General features: G+C 47.2%; 1 protein-coding gene and 1 pseudogene across 1 annotated transcript in view; one reads left to right on the forward strand and one right to left on the reverse strand.

Moving 5' to 3' along the window:
* LOC140711812 (14-3-3 protein epsilon pseudogene) lies at window positions 1-17,980 on the reverse strand (annotated as a pseudogene).
* The window catches only part of LOC119623013 (uncharacterized), an 18,423-nt gene continuing 15,557 nt past the window's right edge, over window positions 17,199-20,064 (forward strand). The window contains exon 1 of the mRNA XM_073016032.1: window positions 17,199-17,970. The gene's annotated coding sequence lies outside the window, so the exon portion shown is untranslated. The remainder of the gene's footprint in view (window positions 17,971-20,064) is intronic.

Consider the following 20,064-nt stretch of genomic DNA (forward strand, 5'->3'; position numbering starts at 1 on the left):
TTTAATGTTACTTCCATGCTGTGTTTTAGTAAGAACAATACAGATTCTGTATCTGTGGCTCCAGTCAGATATCCACTATTACAGATTACCTTCAAGTTAGACATACTGAACAAAAGAGGTTGAGTGAGTGAAGGAGGGGAGGAGTGAGGGGAAGGAGGTAGGGGGAGGGGAAAGGAGAAGAACGAAGCATTGAACAGCCATGCCGGCTTCTCCATACCACCTTCAACACTAACCTGCTTCAGTGGGAGAGTAAAGTAGGCAAGAATGAGCAGCCACGGACTGTTGAACTGTTACCAGCACCATGCTTTTCAGCAACATTTCAGCAGAGTTTGAAACATTTTTTTACAGCAAAACCATTACAACAAACTCCCTCCCCAAACAACCTCTAACCGTCTCAAGCTAACACCCAATTACTTTCAAACATTGGTATAAAATGCAGTTTAAGCCATTAGAAAAATAGAAACCAATATCACTTATGCCTCTATCATGTGATTAACCTCTCTCTTAGGTGCTTGCCTCACCTAGAGGTCTAATGGCTTTCAAATGTCATTTCCATTTCTAGCAGTGATTTTGCCACATCTGGCACAGAGACAACACAGTAACGGTGAAGAAGCCTGTATGTAGGTCGGTTAGTGTCTTAAAGAACCTAAAACCTGGGACCAGTAAAATCCACAGAAATTCACTCTCGCCTTTAAGAACTTTTGAAAACTGTTAAAACAAAACAAAACAAAACCCAACAGGGCAGGAACCAAATTCTGAGACCAAATGTAAAAGTCAGATTTAGTGGTTCTTGGTGACAGTGGGGAGTTTCCAAGGGGTGGAATGGGGAGGACTCGAGTGGTCACAGATAGTTTCTCTTGTTGGCTTCTATGCTCACTAATTTGAGTCTTTATGGCTCATAATTTGAGTCTTCCACGTCCTGCAGAGCTTTTTATTCTGCTCTTCTCTGTCACCCTGCATGTCCGAAGTACATAGTGTCAGATTATCATGAAACCATGCAAGTGTAGAGTCCTTATAACTTTCTCCACTCAGCAGATCCAGTTCTGCAATGCATCATCCAGAGCTGTCTTTGCCAACCTGCGGCACGGTCGGGGGAATTAAGAATTTCCTAGTAGAATATAAAACAATCGAGAGCAAGACCTAAGCGGATAGGACGCATTGGTGGAAGTTCTGTCAATGCAGTATCACTAGCAGCTTTATCAGCCACTAGACTATTCTCTGCAGCCTCCTTCCTGTCATTTCCTGTGGCAAATTCTGCCAGATACCTGTGTAGTCCCCTTTCATTTTATAATAGAAAACCTTAGACTTGCCAGTGTTAGCTACTGGAATGAGGGGTTTGTCCGGCACATCCAGAATGTCACAACAGATTAATGTTAGCTCAGTCTCAAATATTTGCTGATATCCCCAAATCATTCCTAGGCTGTCTTCTCCTCCCTTGTTTTCTTCTTCCTGTTCAATGCAGCTGCTTATTCTCCAGGAGGCCCTTATAGCTCCAGTCACATTCTTACATGCAATAGAGAGAAGGTTTCTTTCTCCAGCAGTCAGTTCCACATGCATCCCTGCTACTGTCTTCATGGACTCTTCCCGACAGTGGCTCCAGCAGGGTCTGCACTACGGGTGGAAGCAGATAGTGTCTCCAGACTTCCTTTTTTTTGAGGACAGAGTCTTGCTCTGTTGCCCAGGCTGGAATGCAGTGGTCAAGGGGGCCAGCCCATCCACACCTGTGTGTGTTTCTTATCAGGCTGGATGAGAGACTGAGAAAAGAAATAAGAGACAGAGACAAAGTATAGAGAAAGAACAGTGGGCCCAGGGCACCAGCGCATAGCATACAGAGGACCCACGCCAGCACTGGAGATGGTAGAGACAAGGGTCTCCATCTCAGAGACGGGATGATCACTATCTCTACCATCTCAGAGAGGGGGATGTGACAGGACAATAGGGTAATGGGGGAGAAAGTCAGCAGGAAAACGTGAACAAAGATCTCTGTGTCATAAATAAGTTTAAGGAAAGGTGCTGTGCTTTGATGTGCACGTACACGGACATCTCGGTGCAGTAAAGAGCAGTATTGCCGCCAGCATGTCTCATCTCCAGCCATAAGGCGGTTTTCTCCTATCTCAGTGAACAGAACATGCAATCGGGTTTTACACCGAGACACTCCATTCTCAGGGATGAGCAGGAGACAGATGCCTTCATCTTATCTCAACTGCAAAGAGGCCTTCCTCTTTCACTCATCCTCCTCAGCACAGACCCTTTACGGGTGCCAGGCTGGGGGATGGTCAAGTCTTTCCCTTCCCATGAGGCCATATCTCAGGCTATCACATGGGAAGAAACTTTGGACAATACCTGGCTTTCCTGGGCAGAGGTCCCTGCGGCCTTCTGCAGTGTATTGTGTCCCTGGGTACTTGAGATTAGAGAATGGTGATGACTTTTACCAAGCATACTGCCTTCAAGCACTTGTTTAACAAAGCACAGCCTGCACAGCCCTAAATCCATTAAACCTTGAGTCAACACAGCACATGTTTCTGCAAGCGCAGGGTTGGGGCTAGGGTTACAGATTGACAGCATCTCAAGGCAGAAGAATTTCTTTCAGTACAAAACAAAATGGAGTCTTTTATGTCTACTTCTTTCTACATAGACACAGTAACTGTCTGATCTCTCTTTCTTTTCCCCACATAGTGGCATGATCTTGGCTCACTGCAGCCTCCCCATCCTGGGTTCAAGCAATTCTCCTGCCTCAGCCTCCGAGTAGCTGCGACTACAGGCACATGCTGCCACGCGCAGCTAATTTTTGTATTTTTAATAGAGGTGGGGTTTCACCACGTTGGCCAGGATGGTCTTGATCTCTTGATCTTGTAAGATTCAACCCCTTGGCCTCCCAAAGTGCTGGGATTACAAGCATGAGTCACTGCGCCTGGCCTTAACTCGAATTTTAAATGGATTCCAGTCTTCCAGAAGTGGGGAAAAAAAAAAAAAAAAAAGCAAAAGGTGAGCAAAAACAGCGGATTAGACTCAAATCACCTTGAACTTTATCATCTCACAGCTTTAACCCACCTACATGGCTCCATGTCCCTTGCAGGTTTCTCCCCTGAGCTCTACAATCCTGTGTCCAGTTGTCTCATCAGCTCTCTGCTGGGACATCAAACAGGCATCTCCACCTTCCCGTGTCCATAAGTGACTTCCTAAACCCCCAAACATTCCCTTACAGTCCTACAGGTCTCAGATGAGGATGACTGTGTACCTCTGGGGACTTAGTCAGACGTGACAGCACGTATTTAAAATATGGGAGATAAATTATATTATTTGTAAGTGTTGCAATTTATAATGTAAAGAGAAATTAGTATGTATTCATGAAAGGACTGGGAAGATACATCACTTCTAAAATCCTTTTGTGTGTGTGTGTATGTGTGTGTGTGTGTGTGTGTATGTGTGTGTGTGTGTGTGTGTGTGTGTGTGTGTGTATGTGTGTGTGTGTGTGAGTATGTGTATGTGTGTGCTGGAGTTTGGCTCTTCTGACCCAGGCTGTAGTGCAGTGGCTTGATCTCTGCAGGCAGAGGATTACCCAGGTGCTGAGGCAGGAGAATGAAGGCACAAACTGTTTCAGTATAATAGAGAAAATAGTTAGAATAAGAATAGTCATAATACAAATTAGATACAGAGATGATCATGGACAATTATCAATCATTATTAATCGTTAGCTTTTAATATTACTATTTGTTGCATTACTAATATAACCTAGGAATAACCGGTGAGTAGAGGGTCAGGTGCTGAAGGGACATGGTGAGAAGTGACCTAGAAGGCAAGAGGTGAGCCCTCTGTCACGCCTGCATCAGGGCCGCGTGAGGGCTGCTTGGTGAAGCGGTAACGCCAGTGTCCGGGAAGGCACCTGTTACTTAGCAGACCACGAAAGGGAGTCTCCTTTCCTTGGAAGAGTCAGGGAACATTACTCCACCAGCTCCTTGTGGAAGGCTGGATATTATCCAGGTCACCTGCAGTCATCCGGAGGCCTAAACCCCTGCCTGTGGTGCTTCAATGGTCACGCTCCTTGTCCACTTTCATGTTCCTCCCATATTCCTGGTTCCTCTTTGGAGTTTGTAGTAGACAGTGGTAGAAGAAATAGTGAAAGTCTTAAAGTCTTTGATCTTTATTATAAGTTCATAGAAGAAAACGCTGATACATGCTGCCTTCTCTCTCTGCTCCAGCTACCTAAAAGGGAAGGGACCCCTGTCCTGTGATCATGTGACTTGCTTCACCTTGTCAATCACTTAAAAGACTCACCCTCCTTACCCTGCCCCTTTGTATTGTATGCAATAAATATCAGCGCGCCCAGCCATTGGGGGCCACCACCAGTCTCCGTGTCTTGATGGTAGTGGTCTCCCAATCCCAGCTGTTTTCTCTTTATTTCTTTGTCCTGGGTCTTTATTTATTACAATCTCTCATCTCCGCACACAGGGAGACACCTGCTAAGCCCTGTAGTGCTGGACCCTATAGATCTCGATTCACTGCAACCTCCTTCTGCCGGGTTCAAGCAGGGAGGTGGCTTCCAGGTAACAGATAAATGAGGCACAAATGGTTGCAATCTTTTGAGTTTCTTTTTGTTTCTTTTTTTTTTTTCTGAGATGAAGTATCATTTTGTCACCTAGGCTGCAGTGCAGTGGCGCGATCTCAGCTAGTTGCATCAGCCTCCCAAAGTGCTGGGATTACAGGCATGAGCCATGTTCTGGGCCTTTCTTTTGAGTTTTTGATTAGCCTTTCGAAGGAGGCACTCAGATACGCATCTATATCAGGGAGCAAAGGGGTGACTTTGAATAGAAAGCCAGTCTGGTTCCCTAAGCGGCTCCCAGCTTGACTTCTCCCTTTTACTTAATGATTTGGGGGCTTGAAGATTTATTTCCTTTCACACAGCCCATCATTCATCCCACCTGTGGTCCACATTGCTTGTTCTATGTGATTACTTTTGCGTCTTTGCCATCCACTGTCTAGATCCTGGTGAGAACAAGGCCCCAAGGGGAGGGCAGAGCCAGAACGTGGGGCTGTGCTGGGCTCGCCCCACTGAGTGGAGCTCAACCCTGGCTTCACATTAGACTACAGAGCATTTTGCAAATAGAGCTTTTGTGCTGCTTTAGCAGGGATTCTTATTCTGAAGGGATGGAGTCCACCCTCAGTAATAGCTGCAGTGGCCCAGGTGCTTGTCATCTGTGTGCAGCATTGAGCATCGAAGCTCTGTGTCCTCCATTTCTGAGGGCTGAGCTCAACCTGTGAGATGAGGGGCTGTCCTCTGGATGGGGTTTGGTCAGGGATGGGTCTGTATCCTGAAGGGGAGATCAGTCCAGCCCAGCTTCCCTCTGCTGCCTCGTGTGTTGGGGTTCTCCAGGAGGGGAGTGAGATCTGAAGACCGGGGTCAGATGTACACTTATAGGTCTTCCTGTGGGACTCTCTTATCTCTGCATGATCTCTGGTGCAGTGGGCCTCAGAGGACCGCCTTTCTACATGGTGAGGTCTCCCTTATCTGGGTGTTTTTGTCACAGGAAGGGAGTCAGTCATTTCTACATGAAGTTTCATATTTTTTTTTCACATACAGGATTGATTTCTAAAGACTCATGTTACATGAGGAAGCAGCTCAGAAGACAAAAGGAAAGGAGGCAGGCATGGCGCTTCCTCAGGTGAAGTGATGTTCCTCTGGGGATTAATCTGTCTCTTTCGTTTCTGAAATGTCGGGTATTTAGTAGCCAGTCTTTTCTGAGTCTGAAGCATTTCCTCTCACCTGCTCTGAGATTCCATCTCCTGTAACCCAGTGACATGAACTTGGGAAGAGGCTCCACTGGGCATGGTCCTGGGAAGGGCTCACACCCAGACAAGGATGGACACGGGGTGTGGGCCCCATGGTGTCAGTGCTGCTGGGCAGCCTGGATTGTTCAGGGGCCACATCTGGATGTCAGCTCTTCGTGGACCAGATCAGGGAAATACTTATTAAATACATACATTAATGTGTACAGGTATCTGGTAAATTCTGGACAAGGAGACCAATAAGGGGAGATATTGTGTATCTGATTTGGTAATGCATTTAAAGCCACACTAGTAGATCAATATGTCTCGGACTTCAAACTTTTTTTTTTTTTTTAAGAGACAGGATGTTGGTCTGGGTGTGTTGGCTCACGCCTGTAATCCCAGCACTATAAGAGGCTGAGGCGGGTGGATCCCTTGAGGTCAGGAGATTGAGACCAGCCTGGCCCACGTGGTGAAACCTCATCTCTACTTAAAGTATAAAAATGAGTTGGGGGTGCAGGCACATGCCTGTAATTTCAGCTACTCAAGAGGCTGAGGCGGGAGAATCACTTGAATCTGGGAGGTGGAGGTCACAGTAAGCCATGATTGTGCCAGTGCACGCCAGCCTGGGCAACAGAGCGAGACTCCATCTCTAAAAAATAAAGGAGAGAGAGAAAATGTCGCTCTGTGGCTTAGTTCTGGAGTACAATGGCACAATTTAGAGTTTACAGCGACCTGAAATTCCTGGGCTCAAGTAATCCCCACTTTAGTCTCCCAAAGAGCTTGAGTGATAGGCATGCGTCACCACATGTGGCTAATTGTTTTATTTATTTATTTAGAGATGGAGTCTCGCTTTGTTGCCCAAGCTGGAGTGCAGTGACGGGATCTCAGCTGACTGCAACATCCGCCTCCCGGGTTCAAGCAATTCTCCCGCCTCAGCCTCCCGAGTAGCTGGGATTACAGGTACCCGCCACCATGACTAATTTTTTTTGTATTCTTAGTGGAGATCGGGTTTCCCCATATTGGTCAGGCTGGTTGGGAACTCCTGACCTTGCGTTTTTTCACCTCAGCGTCCCATGGTGCTGGGTTAACGGGCCTGAGCCACCGTGCCCAGCTAGACTCTGCACTTTTAATGACTTGGAATGGAATGGAAAGTGAAGATACACAGCAGTGGAACAGGATGCGTTTTCACATCATTGATTTTACTTATTTATTTATTTATTTTTAGTTCAGTTTCAGTCACTCAGGCTGGAGTGCAATAGTGGGATTTTTTCTCACTGTGGCCTCTGCCTCCTGGATGACAGTGATTCTTTTGCCTGAACCCCTTGAGTAGCTGGGATTAGAGTTGCACGCCACCACGCGTGTAACACTGCGATGTGATGTGTGTGCATGAATACATGGATGGATAAGCCTATGGTTTATGTAGAAAACACAACCTTTGCAATAAGTTTTTTTTTTATAATAATTGTAATAATTTTAAGATTTTTTCATTGTTGTCAACTGTCACAACAATGAGTTAATAGTAAGAAGGGGCCGGGCATGGTGGCTTACGCCTGAAATCCCAGCACTTTGGGAGGCTGATGCTGGTGGTCAGGAGTTCAAGACCAGCCTGACCAAAATGGTGAAACCCTGTCTCTACTACAAATACAAAATTTAGGATGGGTGCGGTAGCTCATGCCTGTAATCCCAGCAATTTTGGAGGCTGAGGTGGGCAGATCACGGGTCAGGAGATCGAGACCATCCTGGCTAACACGGTGAAACCCCATCTCTAATAAAAATGCAAAAAAAATTAGCCAGGCATGGTGGCGGGCACCTGGAGTCCCAGCTACTCAGGAGGCTGAGGCAGGAGAATGGCGTGAACCCGGGAGGTGGAACTTGCAGTGAGCCGAGATCATACCACTGCACTTCAGCCTGATCAACAGAGTAAGACTCCGTCTCAAAAAAACAAAAACAAAAACAAAAATAAATACAAAATATAGCCAGGCCCAGTGGCAGGCACCTGTAATCCCAGCTACTCGGGAGGCTGAGATGAAAGAATTGCTTGAACCTGTGTGGCAGGGGTTGCAGTGATCTGAGATCATGCCACTGCACTCCAGCCTGGGCAATAGAGTCACACTGCATCTCAAAAATAAAGAAAAAAGAAACAAAAACTGTCATTATTATTATTATTACAGGCATGAGCCACTGTGCTTGGCCTGGCTCTGTTTTCACAGACACATCTCTACCTACTCAGCCAGGGGATCCTTCTTCATGGCCAAGGTCTCCTTCATTGCTGTACTCTTCATAGAGTTTACTCATTTTTTGTGTGTGTGTACGAAATTCTGGAATGTACACAAGGCATATTGTTGAGTATATGCTTGAAACTAGAAATCAGAGGCCATTGAATTTAAGAGATGTAAAACTGCTTTCACCTCAGGCCACCATACTGCTGCTTTTTTGGATCTCATTGATTCTTGTCCCTTGCCTGTATTGTAATTTGCATAGTTAACCTTGGGTCAATATTTTACCATCTGCTAAATTAATTCCACTTTTCTCCAAGCTGAAGATTTGGTCTATTCTAGTGGAATTCTATTCCCACAGACGTGCATGCACAAAGTTCACTCCTACAGGCCCATTAATTCCTGCCCTCCACCCTTCCCTTCCTTTCCTGGCCTTGCCTCACATGGTACATTGATCTGGATGCAAATCCCAGCCTATTGATTTTGTAATGCTGAACACCCCAATTTCCCTGTGAGCCCCTCCCCTCCAGCACTACTCTCACTGAGTAAGTCAAGACCTTTTTCTTCCACTGGACAAAATTATAGGAGGCTGCCTGAATCAATGTGTGCAGGGCATGATGACTCAGCACATGATCCATGAGGGATGACTTGGCACCACCGTCAGCAGCACAGCTCAGCCCTTGTGTCCCAGCTCAGCCCTTGTGTCACCCTTGTAGTATTTCATTCTGTTCTCCTTGTATTTTTTGTGACTGGTTGTTTTCTGTACTTCCGTGGTGCCCTATTGTGCTTAAAAACATGTCGTGGTATGCTTCAGGCCCAGGATCAAGTTTGTCCCTCCCTCACTGTATGTGCAAATTGAGGTCATGTACATGAACACTGCAGGCCTGCTGTACTTATATGAGAAATAATGCTAATTTGTCTCCAGATTTTTTTATTTTTATTTTTTGAGATGGAGTTTTGCTCTTGTTGCCCAGGCTGGAGTGCAGTGGTGCAATCTCGGCTCACCGCAACCTCTGCCCTGCCCCGCCCCCACCCTTCAAGCAAATTCCCTGCCTGAGGCTCCCAAGTAGCTGGGGTCACAGGCATGTGCCACACGCCCAGCTAATTTTGTATTTGAAGTAGAGACAGGGTTTTTCCATGTCAGACTGCTCTCGAACTTCCGACCTGAAGTGATCCACCTGCCTAGGTCTTCCAAAGTGTTGGGATTATAAGCCTGAGCCATTCCGCCCCACTGCCTCCAGGTTTTTAAAACAAGCTAGTACTATTAGATGGCTTCACACATTGCAGCTTTTATAAGACGAGCTGTAAACTGCCTTTGTGTAATGAGAGTTATCAGCCTTCAGTGATGCTGATGATGACATACTCCTTTTCCAGTCTCCGTCATTTCACTGTCCTATCAGTAATAGCTTAGACTGCCTGGCCACGGTGGCTCACGCCTCTAATCCCAGCACTTTGGGATGCTGAGGTCGGTAGATTGTTTGAGGTCAGGAGTTTGAGACCAGTCAGTCCAACATGGTGAATCCTCGAATCTACTGAACATACAAAAAATGGCTGGGTGCGGTGGCTCAAACTTGTAATCCCAGTACTTTGGAAGGCCAAGACAGGCAGATCACCTGAGCTGAGGAGTTCGAGACCAGCCTGGCCAACCTGGTAAAACCCCATCTCAACTACAAATACAAAAATTAGCTGGGTGTGGTGGCACATGTCTGAAATCTCAGCTACACGGGAGGTTGAGACAGGAGAATCACTTGAACCCAGGAGGCGGAGGTTGCAGTGAGCCAAGATCAGGCCATTGCAGTCTCGCCTGGGCAATAAGAGTGAAACTCTTTCTCAAAAATAAATAAAGAAAAAATAAATAAATAAAAGCACTGGTCCTATTCATGAGTAGTCAACACCCATGACCAAATTACCTCAAAGGCTCCATCTGCAGGAACACCCTATTGGAGAATAAGAACTCCGAACATGGCTTTTGACCAATATGAACATTCAGACCTGGGAGCCTGCATCTTTTTTTTTTAATGTTTTTACTGTACAATTTGTTTTATACTATGTTTTCTCTGATCCCAGTTTAACAGTTTTCCCAGTACACATTCTATGTTTCATATCTTTTGCATAGTGAACTAGATAACTAAGGGAAATGGGTATATATAGAATTGCTGTATTGCCTGGCTGTTATTTAACTGTAGTTGTGACATCATAATTGAACCCTTTGACACTGTTAGTTCTTTTTTTCTTTTTTGAGACAAAGTCTCTCCCTGTTACCCAGGCTGCAGTGCAATTGCATGATCTCGGCTCAGTGCAACCTCTGCCTCCTGGGTTCAAATGACACACTCCACTCGTTAATGTCACAAAGTGCTGCCAGGTGCAGTGCCTCATGCCTGTAATCCTAGGACTTTGGGAAGCTGAGTCGGGTGGATCACTTGAGGTCAGGAGTTCAAGACCAGCGTGGCCTACATGGTGAAACCTCATCTCTACTAAAAATGCAATAATTAACTGTGCATGGTGCAGCATGCCTGTAATCCCAGATACTCAGGAGGCTGAGACAGGAGAATCGCTTGAACTCAGGAAGCGGAGGTTACATTTATCTGAGATCGTGCCATTGCATTCCAGCCTGGGTGACAGAGGAAGGCCCTGTCTCAAAAAAATAAAAATACATAAATTGTTTTTTAAAAAGTCATGAAGTGCGTGTTTTGCATGGATATCAGTGATATTCCTTGGTGAATTATCCTGTCTCTTTTCTTTCTGAAAACGCAGGTATTACAGTAGCCAGTCTTTTCTGAGTGTGAAGCATCCTGCCTGACACGTTTGCTCGCACTCACCCATGCCTTCTGTCAGTCCCTCTCATCTTCGCTTAAATTCCATCTTCTAGGCCGGATGCAGTGGCTCACGCCTGTAACTGCAGCACTTTGGGAGGTTGAGGCGGGCGGATCACGAGGTCAGGAGATCGAGACCATCCTGGCTAACACGGTGAAATCCTGTCTCTATGAAAAATACAAAAAAATTAGCTGGGTGTGGTGGTGGGCGCCTGTAGTCCCAGCTACTCTGGAGGCTGAGGTGGGAGAATGGTGTGAACCCAGGAGGCGGAGCTTGCAGAGACTGGACAGGGAAGACTCTGTTTCAAAAAAAAAAAAAAATTTCATCTTCTATAACCCAGTGACATGAGTTTCCATAGAGGCTGCACTGGGCATTGTCCTGGGAAGGGCTCACACCAGCCATGGATGGAGACGGGGTGTGGGCCCCATGGTGTCAGTGCTGCTGTGTAGCTGGGATTGTTCAGGTGCCACATTTAGATGCATGTTTGGCTGTGTGTGAACTGGATCCCAGAAACTACATATGAAAGTCATACATCAATGTGCACCAATATCTCATACAGTCTGGAAAAGGAGACTAATAAAGGGAGATATTTTGCTTATGATTTTGTAATGCATTTGAAGCCAAACTTTATTGATTTATGTATTTTTTAAGAGACAGAGTTTTGCTCTGTGGCCCAGTCTGGAGTGCAATGGTACAATTCTAGTTTACAGCAGCCTCGAACTCCTGGTATCAAGTGATCCACACATTACCCTCCCAGGGAGCTAGGATGACAGGCCTGGGTCACCATATCTGGCTAATTCTTTCATTTTTTATTATGTGGCTATGGGGTCTGGCTATTTTGTCCAGGCAGGAGTATGGCAGTGTAGTCAAAGCTCACTATAGTCTTGAGCTCCTGGCCTCAAGTGATCCTCCCATTTCAGCCTCCCGAATTGCTGCCATAACAGATGTGAGACAGCCAGCCTGGCTGGACCCTGCACTTTTTTTCTTTTTTTTAGTGGGTGAAAATGTAGCCTTGCTCTGTCGCCAAGCTGGACTGCAGTGGCAACTCTGTTGGCTCACTGCAACCTCTGGCTCCTGGTTTCAAGTCATTCTCCTGTCTCAGCCACCCAAGTAACTGGGACTATAGGTGCACACCACCTGGCCCAACTGAGTTTTTTGTTGTTGTTGTTGTTTTTTTCGGAGTCTCACTCTGTCACCCAGACTGGAGTGCAATGGCGCGGTCTTGGCTCACTGCAAACTTCACCTCCTGCGTTCAAGCAATTCTCCTACCTCACCCTTCTGAGTAGCTGGGACTACAGGCGTGCGCCACCATACCCGGCTAATATTTGCATTTTCAGTAGAGATGGGGTTTTGCCATGTTGGCCAGGTTGCTCTCAAAATCCTGACCTCATGACCCACCCACTTCAACCTCCTAAAGTGCTGGGATTACAGGTGTGAGCCAGCCCACCCAGCGCTAAGTTTTGTACTTTTAGTAGAAACGGGGTTTCACCACATTGGTCAGGCTGGTCTCAAACCTCTGAACTCTGGTGATCCGCCCACCTTGGACTCCAAAAGTGCTGGGATTACAAGCATTTGCCACTGCTCCCAGCCTTGACCCTGCACTTTTAATGACTTGGGATGGAGTGGAAAGCAGAGATAACATCAGTGGAAGAGGATAATTTCTTTTATTATTGCATCTAAAACAGGAAATCGGCCTCCCAAAGTGTTGGGATTATAGGCTTCAGCCACCCCGCCCGGCCAGGGGGGATTCTTTAAATCACTCTCAGCACTTTCATGGAACAGAGACTGTGGTTTTTTGCAGGACCTCTGATAAAGCAGGCGTTTTAGGTACAACTCATTATAATTTTGCTCTGACATCAGAGCATAACTTCTTGTTAGAGAAGATGGAGTCATATTCTTCTACCCATTATTATTAAATGTTTCTTTTATGTTAAACATCACACAATGTATATATACATTGTGTAGTAAAAGTTCAAAGAAAAGTTGACTTACGCATCCCCTTTCTTGTGCAGCCTTCCCCCCCGTTCCCATGGCTCAACGGGCAATCACTGCTGAGAGTTCTGTGGCAAGTCAGCATAAGTCCTGCAGAAATGTATTCAGACATCATTTTGAGATTTTAGATAAAATTATTTGATGAATGCGCCTGTCGCCCAGACTGGAGTGCAGTGGCGCAATCCTGGCTCACTGCAGACTCTTTCTCCCAGGTTCAAGTGATTCTTGTGCCTCAGCCTCCTGAATACCTGGGACTAAAGGTGTGTGCTACCACGCCTGGATAAGTTTTTTGTATTTTTAGTAGAGATGGTGTTTCACCATGTTGGCCAGGGTAGTCTGGCACTCCTAGCCTCAAGTGATCCGTCCTCCTCAACCTCCCAAAGTGCTGGGATTACAAGCATGAGGCACTATGCCTAGCCAAATGATTTTTGTTGTTGTTGTTGTATGTTTTGTGAGACAGTGTCTCACCCTGTCATCAAGCTGGAGCATAGCAGCACATTGCAACCTCTGCTTTGTGGGTTCAAATGATTCTCTAGCCTCAGCCAACTGAGTAGCTGCATTACAAGTATGTGCCATCATGCTTGGCTAATGGTTATATTTTTAGTAGGGATAGAGTTTCTCCATATTGACCAGGCTGGTCTCAAACTCCTGGCCTCAAGTGATCCTCAGCCTCCCAAGTACTGGGATTACATGCATGAGCCACTGAGCTCAACATGTTAAATGTTTTGTTGCGGTATTTTATCCTGCAAGTCTTAAAATGTTCCACGTTTTCAAGGTAGGAAACAAGATAGCTTGCTGTTTTTCATCCTCCTTGAGCATTTTCTGAATGAAGACACGTGAGTCCTTCCCAGTGTTTCACTGTTACCAGGAAACCCACGCTGGCTGCCTGTGAATGTGTGGACTTCGCTACATGTATCTGGAGGGTTCCTGCAGGGGGAGCTATTGAGAAACTGATTCCTTCTTCTAGGATGTGGCATTTCCTCTTTTCTTAGATCTGGGAAGATTCCATCCCTACCCCCAGCTGCAAAAGCGCCCTCTCTGAGAACACAGAGAGCACCATGTGTCCTGCAGCCTCTGCATTTCAGGCTCAAGCCATCCTCCCAGCTCAGCCTCCCAAGTAACTGGGACTATAGGTGTGCACCACCATGCCCAGCTAATTTTTGTAGTTTTGGTAGAAACAGGTTTTCAACATGTTGCCCAGGCTTATTTTGAATTTTTAGTCTGATTATTTCTAAGTCTCTGTTTTATAAATTTGTGTTTAATTTCTTGGGATCATCCATGTTTTCTCTTTGTATATCTGGTTAAGGTCTGTTGGAACTTCAGCAGTTCAGAAATCAGCCAGCTTTCATGGTTTTTGGTGTCTGACTTCAGTGAGGAAGGACACTCTCCAATCAGGCTGGCTGGAGATTCCTGAGACCTCTCCAGATTTTTCTCTGTTTTCTTTTTTAAAGTTATTTATTTCTTTTTTTGAGATGGAGTCTCTCTATGTCACCCAAGGTTAGAGGGCAGTGGCACAATCTCAGCTCACCACAAACTCTGTCTCCCAGGTTCAAGTGATTCTTCTGTCTCAGCCTCTTGAGTAGCTGGGACTACAGGTAAGCACCACCACAAGTGGCTAATTTTTGTATCTTTGGTAGAGATGGAGTTTTACCATGTTGGCCAGGCTGGTTTCATAGTCCTGACCTCTGGTGATCTGTCCACCTTGGCTTCCCAAAGTGCCGGGATGGCAGGCATGAGCCACTGTGTGCCACCTTTTTAAAAATTTTATTTTTTATTTTTGAGATGGAGTCTCCGTCTGTCACCCAGGCTGGCATGCAGTGGTGCAATCTCAGCTCAATGCATGCTCCACCTCCCGGGTTCATGCCATTCTCTTGCCTCAGCCTCCCAAGTAGCTGGGACTACAGACGCACGCCAACACACCAGGGTAATTTTTGTAATTACAGGAGAGACGGGGTTTCCTCATATTGGTCAGACTGGTCTCAAACTTCCGACCTCAGGCTATCTGTCCTCCTTGGCCTCCCAAAACGCTAGAATTACAGGCTTGAGCCACCGCACCCGGCCTGCAGTGGTATTTTTTAGAGAGTAACTAAACCTTTTTTCAGCTTAGTGACCCAGGGATGTATTTCTGAAGGTCTTGGGAGCGCTCCTTGTAAGGCAAACTACAAGGGAGATAGTACCTCTATCTCAGTAGGAAGTTAAGTAATTCAAACATCAAATATTTCAAATTTAAAGCTACGGACATTTTAATAATTCTGAGTCTTGAGAGGAACGTGGTCATGCAACCTCAGTCCAGTGGCATGCAGGCGCAACTTTCTAAGAATTTTGCTGACCAGGTGCGGTGGCTCACGCCTGTAATCCCAGCACTTTGGGAAGCTGAGGTGGGCAGATCATGAGTCAGGAGATCGAGACCATCCTGGCTAACACGGTGAAACCCCATCTCTACGAAAAATGTAAAAAACTAGCCGGGCATAGTGGCGGGCGACTGTAGTCTCAGCTACTCGGAGACTGAGGCAGGAGAATGGCGTGAACCCAGGAGGCGGAGTTTGCAGTCAGTGAGCCGAGATCGCACCACTGCACTCCAGCCTGGATGACAGAGCAAGACTCCGTCTCAAAAAAAAAGAAAGAAACCAGCCTGACCAACATGGTGAAACCCTGTCTCTACTAAAAAATACAAAAGCATTAGCCAGGCATGGTGGCGTGCGCCTGTATTCCCAGCTTCTCGGGAGGCTGAGGCAGAACTGCTTGAACCCGGGAGATGGAGGTTGCAGTGAGACAAGACTGCGCCACTGCACACCAGCCTGGGTGACAGAGCACGATTCCGTACAAAAAAAAAAAAAAAAAGTGCAATAGAATTTAGTTTCCTAATATCAATTAAATAAATAAAAAAGCAGTTTACCTGTAAATAATTAGGAAGACTAAGCAGCCCCAGAGATAAGACCTTTTGGCATCATTGTCCCTTGTTCTGGAGTGATAAAGTAACCTTCTTTGAAGTGTATCAATCCGTCACCAATCCGGCTGCTGCAGCCTATGCACTGGTCTTGAATGGAAAATGTGATTCTGCTAAAGCTTCTCTTTCCCTGTGTGTGAAACCTTAACGTCTCTACTTGGGAACAGGGGCCCCCTTCATTTGGAATTGAGGTTTCCAGGTGGCTGTCCTCAAGCTTTGTGTTCAAATAAAGTCTATAATTAATCATGTATTCTAAATTTTATTATTTACTGCTGATATCAGTTTCTGTGGTATTGTAGGAGCCTCACAAGAGAGGGCACCTGTCGCCACGTTGTAAAACTCACACTTGTCAAAAAGACATGGGTTAGGGTTACTCCCCCTCCTTCAGGATGAAGCTACTTAGCTGACACAGATGGTCACCTCCATTACCAAGTAGAGCCAGGATGAACTACGTGTGACCAAGGGTGTGGTCAAGTCCTCTTCCCTGAGGACTGATTAGTGTTTATCTTGAAAACATGTACTTAATGGGTTGTATCAAACAGTGAAGATTTTTTCTCTTTTCAACCTCTCAGCTCTTTGCCTCTATTTCCCATCACATTCTGGTCTAAGGCTTATTTATTAATAAGATGGTTTTTATTTCTTCCTCTTTTGTTGTGAAGATGATTTCTCATTTCGGGGAATATTTTTTAGTTTTTCAATTGTATTTTCTCAACATTTAAAAAGCGAAGTAAAGAGTATTTCTTGGGCCAGGCACAGCGGCTCACGCCTGTAATCCCAGCACTTTGGGAGGCCGAGGCAGGCGGATCACTCAAAGTCACGAGTTCAAGACCAGCCTGTCCAACATGGTGAAAGCCGTCTCTACCCAAAATACAAAAATTAGCTGGGCATGGTGGTGGGCACCTGTAATGCCAGCTATTCCGGAGGCTGAGGCAGAAGAATCGCTTCAAACCAGAAGGCAGAGGCTGTAGTGAGCCGAGATGTCGCCACTGCACTCCAGCCTGGGCGACAGAGAAATAGTCTCAAAAAAAAGAAAAAAAAAAAAAAGACGAAAAGAAAAAATGTAAATAAAAAGGAGAAAGTAATAGATCTCTTTTACAAATATGCTGGGACAACGAACTGGATATCCACATGGAAAAGGGTAATGTTGGATTCCTATTTCATACAAGCAAAAAAAATTTTTTTTCTTCTTCTTTTTCTTTTTTTTTTTTTGAGATGGAGTCTTGCTCTGTCGCCCAGGCTGGGGTGCAGTGGCTCCATCTCGGCCCACTGAAAGCTCCGCCTCCCAGGTTCAAGGCATTCTCCTACTTCAGCCTTCTGAGTAGGTGGGACTACAGGCGTCGGCCACCGCGCCAGGCTAATTTTTGTACTTTTAGTGGAGACGGGGTTTCACCGTGTCAGCCAAGATGGTCTCGATCTCCTGACCTCGCGATCCGCCCGCCTCAGTCTCCCAAAGTGCTGGGATTACAGGCGTGAGCCACCGTGTCCAGCCTAATCAAAATTTTATAAATTATTTAAAAATTAAAAGAAAAAAAGAGACTGCGGGAGGGAAAGTTACTTTGTCGCCCAGGCTGGCCAGGACTCCCAGGCTCACTGATCTTACCGCCACTGCTTCCTGAGTAGCTGGGACCTCAGGCTCCCACGCCCGCGCCCGCATCCCTGCTGTGTTTAAGCAGCAGGTAGTGACCTCACTCCTCCCTGGCCTGAGCACTCCCTCCCGCATCCCAGGCGGTGGCCCTAGGGAAGTCTCTGAAGCTGAGCACAGGGTGGACTCTCCCTCCCGAGTGAATGGAGACTAGAAAGGGAGAGGATTTCTCTTCTGTCCTGTGGACCGTCAGCATGAAATCCTACGTTCCGCTCAGGCAGGGCTTTGCATTTTACATTCTAGTTTGCATCCTCCTTCCAGACTATTCCAGGGCTTTTGAATCATCCTTCTGCCTTCCTGGCTGCTCTTGCCGCCAAAACCCAGAGAACAAGGCTGGAAGGACCGTGACAGACACACAGGTCCCGCCCTGGCCCCGCCCTCTGCCGGTACCAAAGGGTAAGGTCTCTCCGCTTTGCGCCCCACCCCTACCTCACGCAGGCCCCGCCCCTACCTCACCCAGGCCCCCGCCCACACCTCACCCAGGCCCCGCTCACCTCCTCGTAGGCTCCACCCAGGCCTGGTTTCTGGCTTGCGCGCGCAGATTCGCGCAGACCAGGAAGCGGATCCCGTGGCTTGGCGGTCACACTGCGGAGGTGAGTTTTGCTCTGTGTTATATTAAGTCTGCTCTCTCCAGGTCCCTGGCACTTCTGTACATGGGATGTGGGGTCCCCACAGACCTGGAAGTTCTGGTCTTTCTTCTTTCACTCAGAGCAAATGGAGATGTTCTCCTGGGAGTCCGGAAGTCCCTTCTTTTTAGGTTTAAAGTCGCCCTGAGGCTGGTCCCGTCCTCAGTCTTTCTGCTACAGGGCAATGTATACACTTCCTATCGCGTAGTTGTCCTGCTCAAAACCGTGTTTTGACTCCTTCCGCACTGCGCTTTTTTTTTTTTTTTTTTTGAGAGGGAGTCTCGCTCTGTCGCCCAGGCTGGAATGCAGTGGCGCGATCTCGACTCACTGCAAGCTCCGCCTCCCAGGTTCCCGCCATTCTCCTGCCTCAGCCTCCCGAGTGGCTGGGACTACAGGCGCCCGCCATCACGCCCGGCTAACTTTTTGTGTTTTCTTTTTTTTTTTTTTTTTTTTTCTTGAGACGGAGTCTGGCTCTGTCGCCCAGGCTGGAGTGCAGTGGCCGGATCTCAGCTCACTGCAAGCTCCGCCTCCCGGGTTTACGCCATTCTCCTGCCTCAGCCTCCGGAGTAGCTGGGACTACAGGCGCCCGCCACCTCGCCCGGCTAGTTTTTTGTATTTTTTTAGTAGAGACGGGGTTTCACCGTGTTCGCCAAGATGGTCTCGATCTCCTGACCTCGTGATCCGCCCGTCTCGGCCTCCCAAAGTGCTGGGATTACAGGCTTGAGCCACTGCGCCCGGCCCTTTTTGTGTTTTCTAGTAGAGACGGGGTTTCACCGTGTTAGCCAGGATGGTCTCGATTTCCTGACCTCGTGATCCGCCCGCCTCGGTCTTCCAAAGTGCTGGGATTATAGGCGTGAGCCACCGCGCCCGGCCCCGCACTGCGCTTTTTAAAGTCCTCACCTGAGAGGTGTATTCCCTCCCTGCGCGCCTCCCAGCCTCACCCTCGTCGGTTGCTGGAGCACAGTACCGTGACCCCAGTCCCGGGGAGGCCGCGGTCTCTGCCTGGTCCTGGGATCCTGCAGATTCCTCCCTTGTCCGAAGGCATCGTTGCCCCCCACCTCCCTCCTCCTCATGCTGGGCCCTGCTGCTCCCCAGGTCTTCCCTCCGCAGTCACCGCTTCCCTTGAGCCCGCGCTGTAGAGGTGCCCGGTGCCTGTCCTGTGATACGGGGTGTTCTTGCCTGCCCAGATCCAGCTCTTGGAAAATGCGCTCCTCCCAGATGCCGGCGTCTTCCTCCAAACCCTCGTGTGATTGTGTGGGCCAACGGGATCAGGAGACAGACAGAGGGACTGAGAGAGCAGTAGAAAACCAGAGACAGAGAAAAAGAAGAATGAGGAAGACCCATAACAGATGGCAAAGTAGAGGATAGGTGAGGGATTTGCCAAGAGACAGCAAAAGTGAAAAAAAGATAAGAAAGCAGGAGAAAAGCAACTGCAGAAATGTAGAGAAAAGCTAGATGTACAGAGAAATGAAGGACAGACAGCTAGGTATGGAGAGGGGCAGAAATGTGGAGGCTCATCAGAGTGAGGAAGAGGAGGAGGGATTTGGAGCCAGGACAAACAGAGCAGAGTGGTGCTGGTGGCAAGGAGAACAGAGGGAGAACCACAGCAGGGAGGACACCTGGGGATCTGGGCTGCCAGATTAGGTCCAGGCGGTTATAACAGGGAAGAGAGAATTTAATAGTGAGAGCAGAGGAGGCGCAGAGATGGGAGAAGAGGCAGAAATCTATGGAGATTGAGGACGATCTAAAGATTCAGGAGAAGGAGCAACAAGAGGTTAAATAAGTTGCAAGGATGGAGCCCGGGTGATTTTTGTATTTTTAGTAGAGACGGTTTTACCATGTTGGCCAGGTTGGTCTCAAACCCCTGACCTCAGGTGATCCACCCACCTCCACCTCCCAAAGTGCTGGAATTACAGGTGTGAGCCACCGCAGCTGTCCACCCGTGTATTCTTGATTGAAAATTTTTGCTTATGTTTTAGTTCTACAGCTGACCCTGTTTCCCTGATTTCAAGGTCAATAGCTGTGTGTTTACACTTCTGCATTTTATAAATGTTACTGAGA

The sequence above is a fragment of the Chlorocebus sabaeus genome, chromosome 6 (genome assembly GCF_047675955.1).
Source record: "Chlorocebus sabaeus isolate Y175 chromosome 6, mChlSab1.0.hap1, whole genome shotgun sequence".
NCBI classification, from domain to species: Eukaryota; Metazoa; Chordata; class Mammalia; order Primates; family Cercopithecidae; genus Chlorocebus; species Chlorocebus sabaeus.